The sequence below is a fragment of the Bos indicus x Bos taurus genome, chromosome 18, assembly GCF_003369695.1.
Source record: "Bos indicus x Bos taurus breed Angus x Brahman F1 hybrid chromosome 18, Bos_hybrid_MaternalHap_v2.0, whole genome shotgun sequence".
Lineage (NCBI taxonomy): Eukaryota > Metazoa > Chordata > Mammalia > Artiodactyla > Bovidae > Bos > Bos indicus x Bos taurus.
In genome coordinates, this window is record NC_040093.1 from 7,491,257 (window position 1) to 7,498,880 (window position 7,624).

General features: G+C 46.6%; 1 long non-coding RNA gene across 3 annotated transcripts; it reads left to right on the forward strand.

Annotated features, from left to right (window-relative positions):
- The first annotated feature begins 990 nt into the window (after nucleotides 1-990).
- Nucleotides 991-7,182, forward strand: LOC113875616. 3 transcript variants are annotated; one of them, XR_003506308.1, is made up of 4 exons: nucleotides 991-1,166; nucleotides 2,157-2,984; nucleotides 3,449-3,540; nucleotides 6,890-7,182. It is a non-coding gene; the product is annotated as an uncharacterized LOC113875616 (long non-coding RNA). The 3 variants fall into 3 exon arrangements; XR_003506307.1 differs by lacking the exon at nucleotides 6,890-7,182 and adding an exon at nucleotides 4,613-4,855; XR_003506306.1 differs by lacking the exon at nucleotides 6,890-7,182 and having other exon boundaries at nucleotides 3,449-5,318.
- Nucleotides 7,183-7,624: the final 442 nt, after the last annotated feature.

Sequence of the window (7,624 nt, forward strand, 5' to 3'; positions counted from 1 at the left end):
AGTTTGTTTTTCCTCTGGATAAAGACAATTAGCTAACACAGTTGGTTAGTCCAATTACCTGGTGAAGTTAGGATGAACTTTTTGTGACAAATGATGCTATCACATCTTCTTATCTGAGAACGAGTTATTGTTTATCTTGAGAACAAGTGTGTAAACACTTGTATCTGCTTATCTAATATTACAGGTTAGGACTTTCAGTCTGCAGTCTCTTAGCAGATTGCCTGTGATGGACATCACTTTCTGGTTTAATACTTATTTAATAGTAAAACTGTTTCCTTCCTCTACTACCTTTGTGGAGAGGACTTCTGGGTTGTAAGATGATGTCATTTTAAATTATATTACTCAACACTACCCACTAGCAAAAGAGCATTGACTTAAGCCATTTTCAACTTGAGAGGAAAACATCTCAGCTTGAAATTTAAGTGGCTGAAAGTGAAGTCACTCAGTCGTGTCCGACTCTTTGCGACCCCATGGACTGTAGCCTACCAGGTTCCTCCGTCCATGGGATTTTCCAGGCAAGAAAACTGGAGTGGGTTGCCATTTCCTTCTCCATCATTGATGACACATTAACTTAAAATAGCAAAGAAGCGGTAGGGTCCATGGGACACCAAAGGGACTTTCCTGATCCAGCAAGATCTCACTTGCCGCGGAGCAGCTAAACCCATGTGCACCACAACTACTGAGCCCGAGTGCTGCAAATACTGAAGCCAGGCGCCTAGAGCCAGTGCTCCGCAACAAGAGAAACCACTGTAAGGAGAAGCCCTAGCCCAGCAAGGAACACCCAGAGCAGCAGAAAATAAATTTTTAAAATTAAAAAGAAAATAAAGAAAATTCTGAAGAAGAGGATCATGCCCTGTTGGGCAGAAAAACAGTGGGACAGAAGCCAGATCCTGATTCCTCTAGGCCCCGCCCTGTCGGCCCCGCCCTCTTGCTTTCAGTTCAGTCCCTGATACCGCCTACGCCCCGCCCCTCGCCGGCCCCGCCCTCGCTCCGCCTGCGCAGGCGCAATTTCCCGCAAACCCGGAAGCGGAGGGAGGGGCGCAGCCCTTGGTTTTTATGTCACGACTGGGTATTTTAGACGCCCCTCACGCCCCGGATCCGCCACATCCAAGGTTCAGGGGTCGTCAATTACGTTAAGATCCCCTTCATCCACTCGTCCGCCCTCGGTAAGTCTCGGCATTATCGCGAGACATTCAAGGCCTAACAGCTCCGCGGCGGATCGGAGGTCCTCGTCTATTTCGAGTTAAAATCGCTCTATAAAGCGGGTCTCCTCACTGGCCTTTCAGCCTTGGGTCCAGGTGACGCCTCTTGCCTGCTTGAAGTGCCTGCAGTGACTTCCACAGGCTCCGATCCTCCCTCTCTCTCTGTCTCTCTCAGCCGCGCTGTGCAAAGCTCTCACTCCCGGGGTGGATTCTCTTCTGCCGCTTGGCCATGTATACCCGGAGGCCACATCTTCTCCTCTGCCTCGGGGTCGTGCAGACATCACCCCTCTCCTGACAGCTTCCATATCTACGTAGCCTCAGGAGTCGGCCCCTTCCCTCCGTAGTCATCCTTTGCACTTTGCACTCACCGCGTTGGAGTTCTCTGCCCCACGCGCTGAAAGAGGTGACACGCACCCATTTGATTACATTCTTTGTGTTTCTTCTGCACAAAACGCATCCCACTGTCTGTGCTTGTCGCGGTGTGTTTACATTCCCGAAGCCCCACTGGAAAATGCATTTCGTGGGTAGGGGACATCTCCCTATCTCTTCCGTACCTGTGAATGTACAGGGTAGGGGATGAGAAAGACCGACAGAGAAAGGAAGAGTGAAAAAGAGAGGCTGAAATAGACGATGGACCAGGTGGATGTGGAGATACAGTCAGAGCAAAAGAGTGAGTCAGAAGAAACCTAGGTAGAAAGGCGCCTTCAAAAAGACAAAGGGAAGCAAACTGGGTGAGAGAGACCTTGATCAGGGTAGATGTGGGAACCGCAAGGGGCAGGTACCTGGAACTGAGAGAATGAGGGGAAAATAAAAGTATCGGTGCCCTGGACAACAGAGAGAGTGGTCCTGGGACAGAAAGAGGGGGAAAGAGGCGACAAGGAAAGCAGAGGGGGAAACAGAGCAGGGACGAATTCTCTGGTCTTAATCCCTTCCATGTCTTCCCTTTGCCTTCAGGACGAGAATCCAGACTCCACTGTAGGACTTTACAAAAGGGGGCTCCGGAGGTGGGGTGACCCTCCACAACTGGTCCAATCTGAGGGAAGATACAGGCCTTCCCCTCCGAGGCTGACCAGACATTGTCCTGTCCAGCGAGGTGCTGTGATGTTGTGGAGGCCACTCCCTGTGGTTGAGTCCCATTTTCAAGCGGGGACTGAGTTGTGAGCTATCGGCAGCCAAACTCCTGGCTGTGGAGGAGTTTGTGTCTGAATCCTGAGAGGCAGACTGAGGAAGTTTGTTCTATGTAGTAACCTCTATGGGGTCTCTAATGAGTGCGAGGACCATTGACCCATAAGAGGTTAAAAGGAAGAATTTCGCAGACCATTTTGGGGGTAATCTGCTGTTTTAAGTGGGTGGATCTCATTATTACTGCCCAAGCTTTACTGTCATGTGGGTTCTGCCGGATACAGATGACATCTTAGAAATGTTTCCAAGATGGAAGATATTAGAGTCTCCGTGGAAAACGTGGATTGTTGGAGACATCACTCTTGCATTAGGATGTTATGGCTGTGCCTGACTTTAGGGTGGGGTCTCCAAGAAGGAGGGCTTTCCTGATGGCTCGTACAGTAAAGAGTCTGCCTGCAGTGCGGGAGACCCAGGTTTGATCCCTGGGTCAGGAAGATCCCCTGGAGGACAGCATGGCAACCCACTCCAGGATTCTTGCCTGGAGAATCTCCATGGGCAGAGGAGCCTGGCAGACTCCAGTCTTTGGGGTCACAAAGAGTCCAACATGACTGAGCGACTAACACACACAGTCCAAGAAGGAATATACTGGATCCTGGGTTGGTGAGTGTCCTCCTGCCAGAACAAAAGCTATTGACATTTGGGACGTGCTGTGGGATCCTATGGCAGAGTGTGCACTCAGTAAGGGTTTCTGTCCTGTAATATTGTGGAGGGCCCACTGGGAGCTTGTAGGAGTGTCTAGGGGACTGGGGTCAGGTGCTAGGGGTTTTCATTGGCAGGAAGGTGCTGGGGGCAGGTCTCTGGGCAGGAACCTGAAGGGGCTGTAAGTCAGGACAGGATGGCACTCTTCTGCCACTCCTCACCAGGAGGGTAGCATGATCTGAGGGAAAGTGTGGGAAAGCTCCCGTGCTGGGACTCTGTGCGGGAGTTGACTGTCCTGAGTCGCTCCTGAGACAGTGAACACAGAGGACTGTCTGTTCCACGAGGTCCTACCTGTGTGTGTGTTTGGGGCACAGGAAGGGGGTGTGTTGATCCCAAGCACTAAACGGCATATTCTTGACACTCAGGACTGTCTTCTCAAGACCAGTCTTTGCCTGAAGAAGAAACCTTGAAGAGGAGGAAGAAGAAAGAACAGGAGTCAGGCATGGCTCTTTCTCAGGTAAGGTCATGTTCTCAGTGGATTCTCAGTCTGTCCTTCCTGAAATGCCCTTCTCTGGACTCACAAATCGTGTCTGACTCTGAAGTGTCCTGTCTGAGTCCTCTATGTGCACACTCACCTGGGGCCTTCCCTCAGGGCCTGTTGTCTCCACTTAGATCCCATCTCCCCATGACCTGGTGACCTGGCCCTTGTGAGCAGGCTCCCCTGGGCGCCATCCTGGGCAGGGCTTCTCACCCACGGGTTGTAGACGGGGTGTCTCAGTGCTGTAGGGAAGCAGAGATTGCTTAGGGCCCATCTAGATGTGCTGTCTGCTCTCTGTCAACCAGGATGGAAGTCACGTTCTAATGTGTAGGAATGGTTGGAAAATTCTGGAAAAGGAAAGTAATAAGAGGAAACCAGCTCTGCCTGATTTAATAATGCATTCAAAGCTAAGCAAGTGAATCATGGTGTTTTTGGTTTCAAAATATTAATGATTCAGAATGCAGAAGAAAGTTCAGAAACAGACATCAGGGATTCAGGATGCTTCGTTCGATAATTGGCTTTAAAACGTGGAGTCAGTCTAAGTATCTAACAGGAGGTTTTAAAAAATTATTCTCAGTACATTCATCCCACAGGGATAATGGTATTCCTGTAAGGACTGCCTCCTAGCAGGTCTTTTAGGTAAAAAACAAAGACAGCGGAGCACAGAACTTTATCTTTGTCATCAGAGAGGCTATAGCCAAATTCTGGCTCCACCATTATTAATAAATTATTAAATTTTCTTTTAAGATCATGTGAGATATTTATTTATTTATATTTTTGTGGTCAAAATTCCAACAAAGCAGCGGCTTAACATCTTCTTCTCTGTCACCATGCCTCACGTCTCATTGAGGAACCACTGTTGTCAATTTTGTGGCAAGACTCAGCTCAAATTTTGTAACACTGCGTTTCACATCATTATGAGATTTTTAGGAAAAATTCTTCAAGACATGTTTGTGGTAATCCTTTATTATGCACATTTTAAAAATGATCACAGCATGTGGCTGGAAGTGGTTTTCACATTAGTAAACACAGATACTTTGATCTTTACCAGGACATTCTCTTAATGTAGACACAAGGGACCTTTGCAGTTTTTTGTTGACATAGAGAATGTGTCAGTGGGTACCTCTGAGCCTACTGACTTTTCAGCAGATGTCTGAGGATTTCTTGGGCATCTTAACATGTGACTGCTGGGACAAGAATGGCACATTTGGGACTGCCATGGTGGCCCAGTGGTAAAGAATCTGCCTGCTAATTCAGGATACACGGGACCGATCCCTGATCCAGGAAGGTCCCACATGCCTTGGAGCAACTAAGCCCATGCAACACAACTATTGAGCCTGTTCTCTGGAGCCTGGGAGCTGCTACTACTGAACCCATGAGCCCTAGAGCCTGTGCTTCTAAACAAAAGAAGCCATCACAATAAGACGCCTGTGCGCTGCAACTGGAGAGTAGCCCCTACTCACCACAACTAGAGAAAAGCCTGTACAGCAGTGAAAACCCAGCACAGCAAAAAAAAAAGAATGGCGCATTTCATATTTTGTTAGATTTTGTCAGATGTCCTCCCCTAAAGCTGCAAAGGTTCCATCCCCACTGCCAACCTCTGAGATTGCCTTCAATGTAAGCAAAGCTTGATACTGTATTCTTTTCATCTTCTGAAAATTTGGGGGGAAATCACAATCCTTTGTATCTCTGTTTTCCAACTACTTGTGAGTCAGTTTCGTGCTTTTATGGAAATAAAACATGATTTTCATACTTTGTTCAGTTCTCTTTTGATATCTTTTTTTAAACATATCTTTTAAAAAGCTATGTTTTGTAGTTGAATTCTTTATACATGTCCTGGTGTCTTTCTTAGTTTAGCATGTCTTTGCTGCTGCTGCTGCTAAGTTGCTTCAGTCGTGTCCGACTCTGTGCTACCCCATAGACAGCAGCCCACCAGGCTCCCCCATCCCTAGGATTCTCCAGGCAAGAATACTGGACTGGGTTGCCATTTCCTTCTCCAGTGCATGAAAGTGAAAAGTGAAAGTGAAGTCGCTCAGTCGTGTCCGACTCTTCGAGACCCAATGGACTGTAGCCCACCAGGCTCCTCCATCCATGGGATTTTCCAGGCAACAGTACTGGAGTGGGTTGCTTGATCTTGCTTGAGAAGGCCTCACCTGGCATAATTTAAAAACACTGTCTTCTATACAGTTCTAATCTTTCCTGTTTAAAATTATCTCTGTATTTCTTTTCATATTTTTCCATTATGGTTTATCACAGAATACTGAGTAGAGTTCCCTGTGCTCTATAGTAGGACTTTGTTGCTTATCCCTAAATCATCCAGTATTTCTTCAAAGGTCTATTGCTGTGATAAGTTCTTTTTTTTTTTTCATTGAATCTGCTAGATTAATGTACAACATTAGTACATTTCCTTAATGTTGAATCATTTTTTAAAATTAGTGGAGTAAACTCCAGCTGACTTTTGTTAATGACTTCCCTGGTGGCTCAGGTGATAAAGAATCTGCCTGCAATGCAGGAGAACCGGGTTCAATCCCTGGATCAGGAAGATCCCCTGGAGGAGGGAATGGCTACTTACTCCAGTATTCTTGCCTGGAAAATCCCATGGAGAGAGGCGCCTGGGGGGCTACAGTCCATGAGGTCACAAAGAGTAGGACATGACTGAGTAACACTTTTCAAATACCTGAGTTAAATGGACAGATTTATGTTTCTGCATATATGTGGCCCCTGATTCTGCATATATGTGGATCCTGTCATGCTTGAAGACACTGTTCATGCTCTGGCTCCTCCAGGTACTGAATATCATGTAGTGTGTAAAACATAACCTGTATCTCCTCCATATGAACAATCCTATGTTGGAAAATTTTCATCTGTGTATTTCTTTTATTGTCCTCACAAATGGGAAATCTATAGTGATTCAGTGGATTTGATATCCTTTGCTGGAAAAATATAATAAAACTGAAAAAGTGAAAGTGTTAGTCACTCAGTCATGTCCGACTCTACAACCCCATAGACTATAGTCTGCCAGGCTCTTCTGTCCATGGAATTCTCCAGGCAAGAATACTGGAGTAGGTAGCCTTTTCCTTCTCCAGGGTATCTTCCTGACCCAGGGATCAAACCCAGGTCTCCCACATTGCAGGCAGATTCTTTACTGTCTGAGCCACCAGGGAAGCCCCATAAAATTAGGAACAAATAGTTACTCAAAATTACCTTACTCAAAACGATCCATCACCTCAACTGAATCAATCCTTACTGCCTCTTTCCTATTCACATCTTGTGTGAAGGTAAGAACTCTTCAGCTGTTCCTTCAGTGAAAATGTGTTTTTCATTTCAGGCACAGTTGACTTTCAAGGATTTGGCTATTGAATTCTTTCAGGAGGAGTGGGAATGCCTGGACCTTGCTCAGAGGGCCTTGTACAGGGACGTGATGGTGGAGATCTATGGGTGAGGATCACTTCCCTCAAGGAGTCGGGATCTGCCCCAGTGAATCTCTGGGGAACCCCTGCCTTGCTTGGCTGAGACTAAAGCTGGGCTGACTCTGAAGTGAAACAGAGTTGAACCTTCCCCTTTCTTTAGATGATCACACACTCCACACTAGATTTTTTAAAAAAATATTTATATAATTTTTGGCTGTGCTGAGTCTTTGTTGCTGCATGTGCTTTTCTCTATTTGTAGTGCAAGGGCTTCTCACTCTGGTGGCTTCTCTCTTGTGGAGCACAGGCCCTAGGTCACAGGCTTCAGTAGTTGTGGCACGTGGGCTTAGTTGTTGTGGTTCCCCAGGTTCTGGAGTGCAGGCTCAGTAATTGTGGTGCACGGGCTTAGTTACTCCATAGCATGTGGAATCTGCCCAGACCAGGGATTGAACCCGTGTCTCTCGCGTTGGCACGTGGATTCTTTACCACTGAGCCACTAGGGAAGCCCTCCATACTAGATTAGTAATGGCTCCGGAAGATGAGTAAAAACAAAATCTTATGGCAAACTTCTAAAAATAACTGATTCTGTATTTACTCTTACCCTGTACTTTTGATTTGGTAGTTCTTGGAAGACAGCTAGGTATCTTTTTAAAAAA